This window comes from Teleopsis dalmanni, chromosome 2 (assembly GCF_002237135.1).
Source record: "Teleopsis dalmanni isolate 2A chromosome 2, ASM223713v2, whole genome shotgun sequence".
Classification (NCBI taxonomy): Eukaryota; Metazoa; Arthropoda; class Insecta; order Diptera; family Diopsidae; genus Teleopsis; species Teleopsis dalmanni.
In genome coordinates, this window is record NC_051847.1 from 223,276,812 (window position 1) to 223,293,515 (window position 16,704).

Genomic DNA, 16,704 nt, shown 5'->3' on the forward strand with positions numbered 1-16,704 from the left:
AGGTAATATAGTTTAGTTTTACGTAATACAGTTTCTTATACATAATTGTGTTCTTCTTATTATCCGATTTGTTCTTTTATATTTTTCGCATAGTTTGCTTGGTCTGCTATTTTTATGATTGATGCAACTCCGAAGTTAATTGTGAGCATTGCTTAGTCATCGATGACGAGTTACTTTGAAACGCAGACCAAAGTGAGAGCCTTCGTTCGTTACTGGTGATCTTTGGTCTAAAAAGATTACTATGACAGTTGCTTCGAGAAAGTGGTTGGCTGTTTTGATTTAATTTAAAAAGAATTCATTTAGTGTAACATATTAATCTGGGCAGACAGAGACAACATTCTGACCGCAAGTCCTTCCAAGCTCTTTACTAGCTAAGATTGTATAGAAGGTTGCAAATGGAAATGTGAAGATTAAGAATTTTATTTCAAGAAACAGATATATTAAAGCGATGGCTGTTGAAATTTGTATGTATATTGAAACTTATTACGGTTTGAATTGATTTGCTCAAAAGTATATAAATAAAATTTATTCATATATTCTGAATATCTATACAAGAGTAAGAAGAAAGGCAGATGGAAGGTTTTCTCACTCTGATTAAATTCCACCAAGTAGGTTAAGGATATCAAAAATTAAAGACTACATGTAATATTTTACATCTTCTAAGAAATAAGTCCACGATTTTTTTCGCATTGGAACAACATTTCAAATATGTAACAGTATTTAGAGATATAGTAAAAGCATATACATAGATAAAGTTTTGTAGATTAAAACATATCAGCTTTTTCAGAATAAATTAAAAAATAAATATATAGTAGTTTAAAATATTTTAATGTAGTGTATAAAGTGTAAGAAATTTCCCATATGCTTTCCTAATCGGAGAGCTAATCCATAACAAGCTTATTCATAATCCATAACAAGCTAATGAATTATAAGATTAATTATATGATGGAACATTAACTCATAAAAAGAAATATTAATTATATAAATTTTTTTTATATATTGATTTGTAATATTTAACCTATTTAACCTAAAGATAATAAAATCTGTACAATTATTGTATAAATTATTTTATTATGATTTTCAGCCATTCAAGCTACAGTTGTCCATTATGTTTGATTTTGATGCTTGTGTGTCCGAATAATATATTTCTTCCTTATGATTTAAAAACTGGAAAGCAATAAAATTTTAGGGCCACTAGAAGAGCTAATAAGTTTTATTTCATTATAAAATTGTTACTGTCGAGATTAGCGTCAAGATTGCTATTTAAATTTAAGACGGAACACAACGTGAAATATTTATGATATCGACAAAAGTGTGAATTGCTTTAGTTCAAAATGGATTGTTGAGAGTGTCTTAAAAAAACAGATTAATTTGATTCAAAAAAATAGATTTCTTAATAATGATATAATATAAATCTATACAAAATATTCTTATCATTGTCGTTCATTACAGAACATCTCATTAAAGGCACAGAAGTACCTTTAATGAGACTTTAGATATTATCTTCAATATTATATGAGAGACAGAATATTATCACTAGAATATTCGTTTTATGCAATTAGAGAATCACGCATGGACGACACTACAAATTAATTCAAGGGTACATATGTTAAACTTATATAATTAATTGATTTGCAAATTAATTTAAAGCTTATATAGAAACATTTTATTAAATAAATTCTATAATATCTGATCCGAAATTTTTTGTTAAGTCTAAATACTGAATGCCCTTGTGCACACCAATGATTGAAGCAGAATATAAAGAAACTATTATAGCAGTGGTTAGATTTCATTGAGGATTAAGAATTATTATTTTAATAATGGAATGGAATTTTTAGTAAAAGAAGTTTTAAGAAATCTATGAAGATCCATTTAAATTGTTGTGTCAGAAAAGTTCTTTGAGCAATACTATAGATTTGTTTCAATGGTGAATACCTATATGTCTTCAATATTTACTATATTTCTTCAATTTTGTCTTGTTTAAATTCGTTATGTTCTGCAAATAAGAACAAGGACAATTATTATAATTTTTATTATGTTGAACTGCTTTAAATAAGGAGACGCTGCGAAACAATTGACTAGATATTAGCTTATTATGGCATCATTTAATAGATAATATATTGTCGTTGTATTCAAATTCAGCAACTTTGTCGATGACTATATGACTCGCTTTAAAACGAGTTCTTTCTTCTTCTAGCAGATGCGCATAGTTTTTGTCTTACCTCACCTTAGGTTGGAGTCGCGGCTTTTCACACCAAAGCCCACTTGAGCACATAACTCATTCAGATACCACGAAAAATTGACAGCAATGGTTAGCGTATAAGGAATGCTAAAAGGGAGAATTTTCCCCTTTAAATTAAAGTAAACCAACCTTATAAATCCATGAACTTGTTTAAGTCCCTAATATTAAAAGATAATAGCTCCGTTAGCTTTTAAATACTGGCCAAACATGTGCATTGACATGTTGACTGGTACATTTTTTGCTCAATTTGGACTAAGTAAATATTAAGACCTCACATGGAATTTCATGTGTCTAAGTTTATTAAGATATATATTTAGATATTTTTGTTTAATTGCTAACTTAGCCATTGCAAGTGGGATACCAATACCGAGAAGTGAATATCAGAAAGCAGCGCATAGTCTTGGTAAGCTGATCACTCTACCATGCAGCAACGCGAAAAGTACCTTTGTCCAGGCACCCAAGTAAGTTAGACTGTAACAGGTCTAACAAGCTTGTTAAGAGAGACCCGACATTACCGAACTAAGAAGGATGTGGCTGTATCGCTAACCAGTTTTTGCCTTACTGACAGTTTTGTTTTATTTCGATTTTAGAAGTTTTACACAATAATTTTCGCTTGCGTTTTTGAATATGTTTAGGATGGGAGCTCTATGCTAACTGCGTAGCACAGTTTTGCTAGTTCAACATTATATATCAGGTATATGCCGAATAATCACATTAAATACAGTATTCAGTGTAGTTATAAATAGAAAAGCAGATGAAAATATGCTTTGCTTGATCCCACTTTTAGACCCCACTTCATTCTTTAAAATGAAGATTATTTAAACTAATATTTCTCTACACGTAATCCATATATGCGTGCCATATAAATTCATATATAAATTCTAAATCCATAGTTTGTTATATATTATTTATTTTTTGGAATTTGGAAAACATTTAGGAAATTCAAAGTTTTTTATAACTCGTATTGAAATGGTAAAGCTTGAAATAGACCACGTATTAGATGGCTCGACAACGCGATCGACGACTTCAGAAAAATGGGTATCCAAAATTGGAGGTCTAAAACAACATGCAAAGCAGAATGGAGAAAGCAGATTAATGCAGCTAAAGTTTACCCCGAGCTGTAACGATGATGAACGCTTAAAATAAGTACTTAAATTTTGAATTAAGGATAAGAGCCCATCAATATAGAAAATATGTAGGAATCCAAAGACTTATTGGCTATTAAAAAACTGTTCAATGAAATATTTCAAAATATTTTGAAATTGAATTTTCAGTGTTGTATTTTTAATTAAAATTCCAAAGTAGACAAAATTCAACAAATGCAAAAAAAAAAAAGAAAATTAAGAGACGTAAAAAGTCTTAACAAAGCACATCTGAAAGATACCGAAGACCGAAAATTTGTTTCTCTAAACTGAACATTGAGTTTTGCTGCTAATGAAGCAAATGTTACAAAAATTCCACTTAAATTAAGGATCGGGAAATAACTCAACGTGCGGACGGAATGGTAGATACATTTTGGCAGCAAGTATGCGAATGCTCCGCAAATAAAACATACGGGTAAGCCCAAGTAAATACAATTCAAGCTCAATAAGTAACATTTTAGACAGCAAATAAAAACAAAATAAAAAGCTTATTTAAAATTAAATTAAAAACTTGAAATGTGGAAAAAGTCATGAATTTGTTAGAATTGAAGTTGGTCTTTTAAAATTGATTAGATATTTTTGCATTATTCCGATTAGTTTTTGGTATAAAATTTAATTTCCGCTTTCTAAAGCATTCACTTTGACCATTGAACTTGAAGATGGAGCAATCGAAGTACACCCTTCCCGCAGGCAGCTAGCGCGTTTCATACTTATGGAAGCAACAGAGGATCACTACGCAGCTTTTGGCTATAAATAAGGTAGTTGAAGCCGGTTGAGAAATTCAAGAATGAAAGATTCAAAGGAAATCTAAAACCAATTCCACGGAAAATTCTTAAAAAACTCCTCACCTCATGAGCCTACAAGTTGCTGATGCCACGGTTGCTGATGCATGCAAGCTGTGCACCAAATAACAGCAGCAACAACAACAAAAGCAACAACAAAAGCAACAGCTACAGCAACAATACGAGCCGTTGATGAACGATGAACATGCGATTTATTTGTGAAGTTTTATGGATTTAATGTATCTTCGCTGCTGTTTGAAACGCCAAACATTTCTTTATGCCTGTAACATTTTTTAAGGGAACTGCAAGCGCATTTTTTATAAACTCTGCACGTTCAAACGTTTCAAACAAGATGTGGTAAGTGGTAAGTGCCGAACGGCAAACAGTAAGCGGCATTGGCATCGGCATCGGCATCGGTAATCGGAAAGCGGAAAGCGGCAAACCAACTAAAATGACGACTGGTGGTAGCCGTGGCTGTGGCTGTGATTGTGGCAGCGGCTACAATTGATGAAGAATAAACCAAAATAAAAGTCAATAAAACACCTTCTCATGATGCCACTGTAGATGAGTAGATGAATGAGTCCAAGCTGTTTAGATAACCGAAACTGTGTTACTGTTTTCCGATATTTTTGTATTTTTGTATTTTTGTAGTTCGCTCCAATTTATTTTTTTCCCTGACTTCTGTCGGTTTATTAAGTAAGCCAAACAATCTCACTTTGTTGGTATTAAATCAAAGAAAAGCAATAAAATTGAATTCAATTCAGTCAAATAATCTGCTGGAAGATAGACAACTCAACCTCTGTCAGACCCGCAATTTTATGAGTTAAACTGATACAAATGTACTGAAAGACGGACAGATAAGCAGGCAGACAGACAGACAGACAGACAGACAGACAGACAGACAGCCAGGCGGATTGGTGGATAGGTAGATAGGCTGAAGAATTTAACAAATCGCGTTTAGGAACTTTTGGAATTCAATTCCGAAATTTAAAGTTTTTTAATTAGCGCCAGTTTTGTTTTCGTTGGCTCTTTCGTAAATGATGAGCTAGCAGTCTCGTTGGCTAAATAAAATTTAATGAACAAGAAATGAGTAACGAAAATTAATCGAAAATACTAATCCTGCTTGAAATGATCGAATTCTGAAGAATTTCTACTTAAATCCATGTGAACCAAAAATGTTAGTTGGCATTTAAATTTAAATTTAAAAATAATTTTTTTTATTCACTAATTTTAATGTCTGTTTTTGCATTTGTTGCACGAAATGACTCAATAGTTGCATATATAAAATGTTAATATCTGCGTGTACTACTGAGATAGAAAATACTTCTCTTCTATGTTAAAGAATATAATATTGTGTGTATATACACACTCTTAATCTAAATAGTAGAGGACCAGATAGATGCTTATTTAAATCTCAAGAACGTGGCAAGTACCGATCCCACAAAAATTTTAAAACATATTAGGTGGATACACTTTTATTTATTACTAGGTACCAATTGTAAATGAAAATATCGGATAAATATTTAAGAAATTGATATATGCTTTCTGGGTAGCGCGTATAGTGACAGATCAAATGAGCAACATATTTCTTTTCTTTTCTGACAGTTACAGAAAAAAACAGAAAAAAATGTATATCAGGAAGGTGGCGTACAATTTTATATGGACTGATAATATTAATGGAACCTTTGAGATAATATTTAAATTAAAAAAAAACTATTGAATGTGACAGTCATTTAGTTGAAACATTGGTGATATTTAAAGTTTGAAAACACTGAATTATTAAAACAATAATAAGATTCTAATGTATCTAAACTTTCATGAAATAAGCGTGTCCTCCATTTCGAGAAATAAACCAGCTATGAAGGTAGTCGAACCCAAGATCCCACTGATGAACATCAAATTTTATAAGATCTGTCTTTATTATGTTCCTGGATATTACATTGAAGGGAACAAAATACCAGGCGAGCTGCTCAGAAGAGGTTCAGAAATGCACATAAATGAGACCGACTTATTGATACAAGCCTTCATGTGTGAACTGTTAGGAGCATTGAGGAACTTGTGGACTAAATATATAGACAGTGATGTTGATAGAACCATATGATCCAGATTAAACAGAAATAAAATAAAAGCCTTTTAGGATTCCGTAAACCTGTGATTTGTGTACTAGTTGAATTATTAACGTAGCACGGTGCTATTGCACAAAATTTCAACAGTGGTACATTCCGATTAGATGACTACATGAGCTGCAACGGTGAAAATAAAATAGAACCCATTAATCAGGTTTCTATGACTTTGCTTGAGACTAAACACAAAATAAGTTGAGTGCCTTGGAAATCGTTTTTTCACTGGCCAGATAGAAATAAGGAAAGTAGAGTTATTGAATCTATTCAAGTTTATCGAAAAGAACAAATAATTCAAAAATGACAATTTTAGGAGAAAACGACGTTCAGTGTAACTGGGCTGTCCGAGGCAACTATGAAGGCATCTCATTAGACAATAGATGTATCCGAATGGAAGTGCTAACCAATATATCAGCACACGCTCTTAATCTAACTTAACTAAATCTAATGTAACCAAACCAATTTTCTTTTAAAGAGAAGTGAAACTGACAGTTATGTAGAAAATGAGTAGAAAGAATGTCTTCTTCATCTCCCATGTTAAAGAGGATATTTGTTCTTATTAAGTAAATCTATCTAATTCAGATAATAATGGATTTTGGGTAACCCATTATATGAACTATAAGTCCAATTCTGTTGCGTGAAGGTATTTCTATGTAGGTTAGAAGCGAATTATTGCAATTATATAATGTTTAAACCTTACTTTATTTATTTAAATAGTATATGTCACAGCTATTGACATATAAAATTATGCGTTATGTTGAGATGAAAGTTGGGAATTATATTCAGAAATACTCGATGTTTATTACTTATTAACTTATTAAATTTATATATATGATTTGTCTAAACCAATACATAATATTTTAAAATACACATATATATGTAAGGTATATACATACATATGTAATAGTTATGCTATGCTATACACATGACATACGAAACGATTTATTTAGATATAAATTTGTTCAAAATTGTTATGTAAAACGAATCATGTATGGAACGAGGAAATCTTGAAATTTAGCTCAACAATTTATTTTAAGTGGAATTTATTAAATTATACCAAATTTCATTTAATTTCATTGTAAAATATATCGATTGCATTTACTGAAATAACAACAACTGAAATAGCAACAATGCAACAATGCAACAACACAACTCGTATCAACAACGGCCGTTGCAGAAAACAATCATTATAATCATGTAATCTATATTTGTCTGATCTTATTTCTGTTTTTGTTGTTGTTAGCGATTTTGTCTTGTAGTTGTTGTTGGAGCAATTTGCTGCAAATTGAAAGCCAATTATGTTGCAACGTAGCTGTTGCCAATGCTGCCGTTGCAGCTACTATCTGCCACTATCTACGAACGGTTATTGTTGCTTCACGTCTTATGCATTTCTGCTGCAGCATTTGTTCTAAGCAATTTCGCAAGATTTTGCCAATTTCTTACTTTAATGCCACAAATGATGCAGCATTTGTCGTAGTAAACTGTTTTCAGATCTTATTGCCTTTGTATCAGCATCAGCATCAGTATCTGTTGCCAATGTTGCTAGTGTTGCCAGTGTTGCCAGTGTTGCCCGTATTGCTTGTGCTGCATGTAAAGCTGTGCAATTGCTGTTCGTTGTGGCTTCGACTATTATTGAGCTTATGCCTCTGGTTGTCATAGTTGTCGTTGTTACTAGAAAAAGGACGACATAAATATCAAAGAGAGGTTCATAAATTCAAAACCAATTAGCTGAGTTGAAGTGATAATCGCCTTATTGGCTACAAAATTGCTTGTGCCTCAACTGCACTGGGCTTTTTATTATCTGCTGTTACTGTTGCTGTTGCAGTTGCTGTTGCTATTGCAGTTGCAGTTGCTGCATGTTAGCAATTGTCGTTGTTATGTTGCCAAATTGTTGTTATTTATATACAATATCTCGTGGGATTTAAAATTAAGTTATTTTTACAAAGAGATTGTTAACTATTTATTCTGTATTTAGTGTTATCGTGCGGTGCAGTAAATGTGCTGTGCACACAGTCTCTAGTCAAATAAAATTTAACAGATATGTGTGTAAATACATGAACATCAGAACTATTTGGTATCTTTCGATACTAAATAATTATTTTTAATAATTTTTTAATTTAAGATTCGTAAATTATTTATTGCCCAATAATACTTTAAAGTTCAATTGTTTAAGGTCTCGTATTCAATGAGCGATTTAGGTTGCTATGAGAAATGCTTTAAAAAATTTTAATAATCAAAATATTCATCGTATGTCCTATATACTTCAAAGAATATGATTTAATATTTAAAATTCTATTAAACTGACCTCGCTTTGTTTCAGATCTTAAACATACGAAAATTTTTTGTCATGACTTAATTTAAATATTTTACAATTCATCAATGTATCCGGTTAGTTCTAATATGGATAGATAGCATCTTAGTTTACAGGTATTGAGGAATATTCGATTCTCCTTCCGTTGTCTACCTAATAGAAACAATTTTGGTATATATCTTCTTCTGGTACTGATGCAATTCTTCGAGCTAATAACAGACTCATTCTACCACCTTATGTTCTGCAAAATACATTGCGTTCATATTAACTGCAACTTCAATGATGGTTTAAGGGATTGACGCAGTAGTACTTAATGTTCATTACTCACTTAATGATATTTCCTTCAATATGTTGACTAGATTGTTTCATGAATCAATATTGTTAGCTTAAAAGGATATCACATCTATTGAAGTTTAACATTACAATGAGAATCAATTTCTAGATAACCCACTAATAGACTAGTATATGACACTTTCTTTAGTATAATCAACATTTTCTTGGTTGAAACAGCGATAAGGTTCCTGGGGAGTATGCTTCTCTCTGAAAACTTGTTGTTGTAGCGCCTCGCCCGGAAAAAGCACGAGATTGAATACCAAATAATTGAAAAATATTTTTCACCAATAAATAAAGGTATTTTTCCTATAAATATTGTAAATAGTGTTAATACTGTAAGCATTGTACATATTTAAGTATATGTATTGTAGTTTTGTAGCCGTAAGTAATTTTATGTAAAAAATAATTTAATTCCTTTTATAATATTTCGGAAAAAAATAATAATGTAACTTAAAGTAAAATAGCCCTGAGTTGGTCAATAGTACATGCCTATAATAATGATAAGTAGTTTGTACGCTAGATATATCCTGAGACATAAGACAAGAATTTTTATTATTGTAAATTATCTAACCTAATGTAATTAATCCTACAACAAACAAATAAAATTGTAAAAAACAGAAATTATTTCCCGTTTTTTAAGCAAGTTTAATATAATTCCGTGATCACAGTAAAGCATCTATTCGAATAATAATAATAATAGTATTAAATAAACTAACACATAAAAATCAAGTTCATATATACATATAATATGTATATAGACTATATATACATCGAATATTCATAGTATAAATAATAAATATGTTGTTATTCCTACTTAATCGCCCAATAACCAAATTGCGCTGATTACATACATCAAAGTATAAGCTGAGGCTGAACAGATGTCAAAGGTACAACTTGATTTCTATACTATAATGTAAAGAAAATTTAATCTATATACTTAAAACAACTCTCGTATATAAATACGAACTGTATAGCCTAATTAAAAAATGGAAATTTCTTAAATTATTATGTACGGACGAAAATCAAAGCACATTTAGAACTTATAAATGAAGTTGACCTCAGACGAATACATACTTAATATGTTCAGGAGATTTTAAGGAGTTACTTATTATATTAACATTAGAGTTACACTATTTATTTAGGTCGACGTGTGTTCTGGCCTTTAATAATCTATTGAGTACAATTCAATTATTCTAAACTTAGCTATAATTCATTCTAATATATGTGGGATCTGAATGCTGGATCAGAAAGAACTAGTAATGTGAAAATAAAAGCTACCACTTCACCAAAAAAAAAAAAATAGAAACAATTTTAATATACGATTATTTTGGTAGATGGTGAAATCATTTCACTACATCTGATATGTCGTACATTAAACGACTTGACTGGGCTCATCGTAATTGCACTGAGCAGATCTGCAACTATTTTCGAGTGCAGTTAATTATGTAAGTGTCGTATCCTGTCAGTGCTGCTTAGTTCAATTTCACATTTAACCAACCGAAGAGGAGCGAAGATGCAACCAAAATCAGATAACTGAAGCCACTTCGCACACGATTAGGAATTTTTAATTAAAATATTTTGTTACTTTTATGTTCTGGCTTTGTTTTTGCATGTCGTTTCAGTTGCATTCAAATAAATGCAACAGAAATACGAGAAATGTTCAAGGAATACATTGCAACCTGCCACCAAAACCGATTCGAATCCATGTATAACTTCACCATGCGTGTTGTTTGGGTTGTTGTTGTTGTTGCTGCTGATATTGTTTAAGTTGTTATGGTTGTTGTATATCTGTTCTGGTTGTTGTGGTTGTTGTGGTTGTTGTGTTTGTTGTGTTTGTTGCGTGTAAAACACAACATTGAAGAGCGCTTCATTTACTTAAAGTCGAGTTTAAACTGATCGTTAACGTTAACGTTAACGTTAACGTTTAGGTTGTTGTGGTTTTTTGTTCTTTTTAGTGCATATTTTAATCCTTGCGAAAAGTAAAACGTTTTCGTGCACATAAAATCGTTTCAGCACCGCAGCCTATCCATGCCAATTATTTTGCCGCAACAGGGGCAACAGCAGCGATGATAGGCGTTTACATGTTGCCTCTACAGTCTACGATATTATTGCTTTATTTTTCCAATGGCATCATTAAGATGCTTAATTCCTTCATGAAAACTCACCGAGTTTTATTTTAAACACTTTTTGCACACTTACTAACCTATAAGGTAGCCATCGATATGGGTTTTATGTAGGAGCTACGTCAGAAAACTTCAAGGGATTAGGTATAAACATTAGGTATAAACAGTGGATAATATGGAGTAAAATATTCAATGGTATTTATATCTTGGAAATAGCATAACTATATATTGTTCTATTACAACAGAACAATTTGAGAAGCAATTTTTCTTTTATATTTATTTTTCCACCCAGTGTTGTATATATGGTTGAAGAAACATTAATAATTTTTAAAAGACTGAATAAGATCTAAATCCTTATTATTTTTCAATATAAGATATAATACGGTTAACATTGTGAATATACATTTCTTCTCAAGTTAATATATTCACTAATATGTGATTGATAAATAGTATCGTATATATTTTTGATTATTAGAAAAATCGAGATTTATTTTGAAAAGTGACAATGTCCGGTATAATATGTAACATTGTTTGGTAGTTGAATACTTAAGAACCCATGAAATTAGCTAGCCTGAAAAGAATCAAGTTAAATAATTAAATCCATTAAAGAGATTGCAATGACACACTTTGAAATATTTATATGACAAATATATTAACAATGTTCTCAAAACCTTTGTATTAGGTTTTAAACGTTTGTACAATTTAATATAGACAATTATTATAAATATGTAGACTAAAGTAAGTGTTAACATTTAAAGGTTTATGTTGAGGCTAAAAGCAATCTAAATCCTCGTCTATTAAGGCAATGGTTAATGACGGGTTGGAAATTCACTCGATGAAAAACAAATCTTACTTCGTAATGAATATAAACATCCAACACGGACAAGAAAGTAGTTATCTGATTACGTGTATTGATGTGGAAAACCAAGCAAGGTCTAACTTTAGATCTAGGGATGGAAATGGTGATGGATAAAATACACACGATGAAAGGAAGATACCGGAATAATGAAGATCCTTTTGCATTCCAATTTCGAGTAGGTTATTAAGTTTGAAAGAAAACAAAAGAATAAAAAAGCAATTCCTCAAAGAAGGCTCCTAAATATACAAGTATGTAAATGACTAGGTTGATTCAAGCATATGTCAAGAGCAACGGGACAAGTTCTCATGGAAATCATTGAACATATTAAATTTAGATTATTGCTATTGTAGTCCAGGTAATTGCATTAGACATGGATTAAGGTAAGTTTTCTTGGGTAAATTCTTAAAGATGTGTAATAAATATTCTATAATCTGGTCAAAGTAATTTAATAGCAAAATTTTAAAAATTCATGAACAAAAATTAAACGTATTGAACCAGGAGTCAGCTTTTATAACGCTTTTTCTAAAACATTCAACAGTTGTTAAGAGTGTGGCCAACAATCTGCTGCAGTGTTACATGGACATTTCGGATCAATTTATAGATTCCATTATACCATTGGTTTTTAGTTTTGATATGCGCAGCCTGTTTAAATAGGTTTATGATTATAGTAACAAATGAAGACTGGTCAGATGACTATACAGTGAGAATGGAGAGCTGGTTCTGTTAGAGGTGTTCCAGCCATTATTCCTTGATTTGAAATTTTGACTCTGTAGAATTATAAGTAGGGGCACTGGTAGTCTTTGAAATGATATATATCATTAAATTTTACAGTGAACATTTTTAAATTAATAACTGTATTGAATTTCGATCCAGCTATTATTCCTTGACTTGAAATGTAGACTTTGAAGAATTATAAGTAGCGACAATGGTAGTCTTTGAAAATATATATATCACTTTTTCCAGAGAACATTTTTAAACTAATAACTACATGAATTTTTATTTTTTACGATATATTATTATCAAAGCGCTAAAATAAATAAAATCAAGAGAGTGAGTGTAAAGTTAAATTTCCACAAATTATGTAGTCTGCGAACATAACTCTCTTGTAATCTTCTTCGACACTATGCAATTAAAAAATAATGAGAGCAGTTCATATATAAAACTAATATGGTAATTATTTTTCGGTTGATGTAAGGGGATGCACAAAACGATGGCTATGGAAGCAGGAAACGATATCTTAGTCAGTGCTTCTAAGAAGAATAAAAATCTAGAAATTAACTGATATCATATTAAGTGATTCTTTCTTAATTCAGTTTCTCGACTGGTGTATAAGTATTAACCATTAACTGTTACTAAGTGTTAAAGTAGATTTTAGGGATAATACTTACTTGCTCCATAATCCTAACTAGTTATCGTAGACTCCATTTTATATATAATATATCCCTATGAAGTTGATTTAACATTTTTAACTAAGATTTTAATAAATGAAAAGTTCTAAAAAAACAAAATTTTTCATTTTGAATGTTGTTTTATGATCAATCTACTTATCTTTTCGAAAGTAATAATAGGTGTTGCTTAAATACCTTGCTTTACGTTTACTGAACGCTTGTGGCTTATTAAATGTTAAACATTTTAAAATGATTTCGTTGCCTTTATGACATCGTTAAATCATTTGCCTTTGGATCAGATAAATATCAGGTGTCGATTAAATATTTGAAAATGAATATATTTAATGATTGAATACTTAAGTTTTATAAACGTTTTATTTACTTTACCACACACGATTGATTTTGCTTTTAGGTGAGAAGGTAAATTTATGTTAAATCAACTTTGAAATCTTTTTTAGTTTATTTAAAAAACAATTCCAAGAAGCTTTTTTTATAAATAAGCAAATGCCATTAAGAGTCGTCATTGTTTAACTAATCAATGTTATTATTATGTGTCTATGCGTGGGCTATCATATTATCTAGATACATAAGTAGAGGTATATTTTATTATATATCAGTTTAGACATAATATATGTTGTTTAAACAAACATGAACAATCAGTGCTGTTAAGATATTCATTCCATTTGATTAATTCTACTACTAATGCGAATTTTTGCAGAAAATTGAAAAAATCGAATAAAATTTTTTTGACACGTCATAAGATCTTTAATTGCGCCTTTTTTAAATAAATTTTTAATAATATAAAATTGTTTTTATTTTATATCTTTTATATATTTAAGTGAGTTGTATTTTATGCATACCTCAATGACTCCACTATTGGTTTTTTTTTATAGTAATCTAATCCTTCTACTATTAACACTTTTATTCCGTATCATTTCCTGTACCTTATTCATGTCCCATTGGAATTTGAGATAGTACATCATTTGTTCATAAAGATTCGTGTACCAAAATAAATCTAAATTCATTTCTCTAGTGTCAAGCTCCAGTTTTAGCATTACAAAAACAAATAATAACAATAATAATAATAACAGCAACAATTTATGTATATAACACGTGAGAAAATCTTTAAGTTGCCATAAATATTTTTTGCTTTTGTGTGGAGCCTCATCTTTGGACTTAACATTTTGTATTTTATATTCTCATCACAATTGATTGCTCGTAATGCGATTAGTGTTAAAAGGTATTAAAGCATTGAATTCATGTGACAGATACATATGAACGAACTGGAGATACTCACACATACATGAATATACAGATACAGATACAGTTACAGACACAGATCACTACTGCACCATAGAGTGACAAATACTATTGGCTACAAAATGTTTCTTTTTTCGGATTTTATTTATTTTTGGCATTGAACTTCTACATTCGATTTAATCTGCCACAACGTAGAGTTACGAGAACGAGCCGAAGAAGTCAAAGAAGTAGACCATAAACTGCTTCTTTAAAGTCAATAACTAATTCTTCTCCCAATCTCGTCTCTGTCTCTGATTTAGTTTTACAGGCAACAGACAAGCAACACACAAATGTTGTATGGAGCAACTTCATAAATGAAATATTGAAACATTTTGGCTTTTAGGTTTTTAGGTGAACTGATTGGTCATCATCCTCATCAGTGTCATCGACTTAGGTAGTTAATTTTCTTTATTATCATTTTATTATATCAATTTTTTTCTAATCAGAACTGAAATATGTTTTTTTATGTTAAACGAATTAATTTCTTTACAAAAACGTTTTTAGAGTAAGAAAATTATGAAATATTTACTGTCGGCTATGTTTACTTCTGTTGGCAAATGTCTTCTATTTGCTGCCCTGATAATATTGTTTTATTGTTCTTAATATAATCTTCTCTTTTTTATTATAATTTAAAGAATTGCTTGATTCTTGATTCAAGTTGCTTGAATAAAAGGTGTTGAAAAGTGAGGCGATTTGAAGAAATCAAGTGACTTAAGCAACAAACTCGAACTTTTCTTGTGATTTTTTAATGAGGAAAAATTCAAAACTATATACCACACGTGGTGAGGTATTTTATAGGAATTTAGTTTAAAAATATAACATTCATATATTTTATTTGTTCGATTAAAATATTTAAAATTGTGTATTATTAACATTCAGTATTTTGTTTATATATATTTTCATACATCTGTTACTATTTAGTATTAAACATATATAGTTTCTCGTTTTAGTGTTGTTAGTTGGCACTTTGGTTATTGCTTGTTATTTTTTTTAGTACAGCTAAGCGAATTCTTTTTTTGAGTATTGTTAGTTGACATTTTGTTTTTTTGTTTATGTTCACATTATTTTTAAACTAGGTTTATCACTACACGCGTAACAGAAGTAAGGTAATTTACTTTCATTTTATATGAAGAAATTTAAATTAACTTAATGTTGGAAACTTGGTCAAGCTACAATTTATGAAGAACGAAAATCCTATTGTTTCGAAATTCGAGCTTGTGTTGACATGTCATTAGCCATTTGACATACATTCAGAAAAATTGGGTATTCTCTTTAGTCGGAAATGTAGATGAAGCAAAACAATTGAACAATTTCTTTGTCAATTTCCAAGATTTAAAAGACTTGAAAAAATTATTTTGTCTAGCAGATATATCCAACATAGTTTTTCAAAAGTAGTTTTACCATGCTAACAAACTGTACATTAGTTTTAACATTCATTGTAGATGTTGTGGAGACCTATAGCAAAAATATCATTTAAGCATTTTCTCTATCACTGATCAGCTGTATTTTCAGAAGAAACAGGATTTTAGGGAAGTTCTTTTATGACAGTTTCTCAGACTGCCCATCAATAAGAATGAAAGATCTGTTAAATTACCTAAATTCAATGAGATCTATTTAGTTTTTCTTTTTAGCTCTTACGGTTTCTAATTAAATCGCTAATTATGGGTAACGGAAGGATATCTACTGAGTGCCACTTGATCTAATCAGCCACTTAGGTAGGTTGCGAAGCTTAGATATCCATAAGAGGCTAAGAGTGTGGTAAAAAAAGCGCCTATGCTCTACTTGTTCAAAAGAAACGAAACGCAGCCGATACGAAAAGCAAATAAAAAAGAGCAATTTGCTTTGTAATGGAAAGATTACCAATATCTGGCTTAAATACTTTAGTAAATGATGTATACATGATTTTTCAGATACTGTGTAGAAAACAATAACTTAATAATTGGAAGAAGTTATTTATTACTACAGCAATTGATTATACAGAAAAATGATTGGAATTGGTGTAATGTATATAAAATACAATAAGAAAGATGTGATCTATTAGAACATATATTTTCTTTTTTTGATATTTAATATAAAATTCGAAAATTTAAGTATATTTCAATCTT

General features: G+C 30.3%; 1 protein-coding gene across 1 annotated transcript in view; it reads left to right on the top strand.

Annotated features, from left to right (window-relative positions):
* LOC119676828 (protein serrate-like) overlaps positions 1-16,704 on the top strand; it is a 50,757-nt gene that overhangs the window by 33,302 nt on the left and 751 nt on the right. The window lies entirely within an intron of this gene.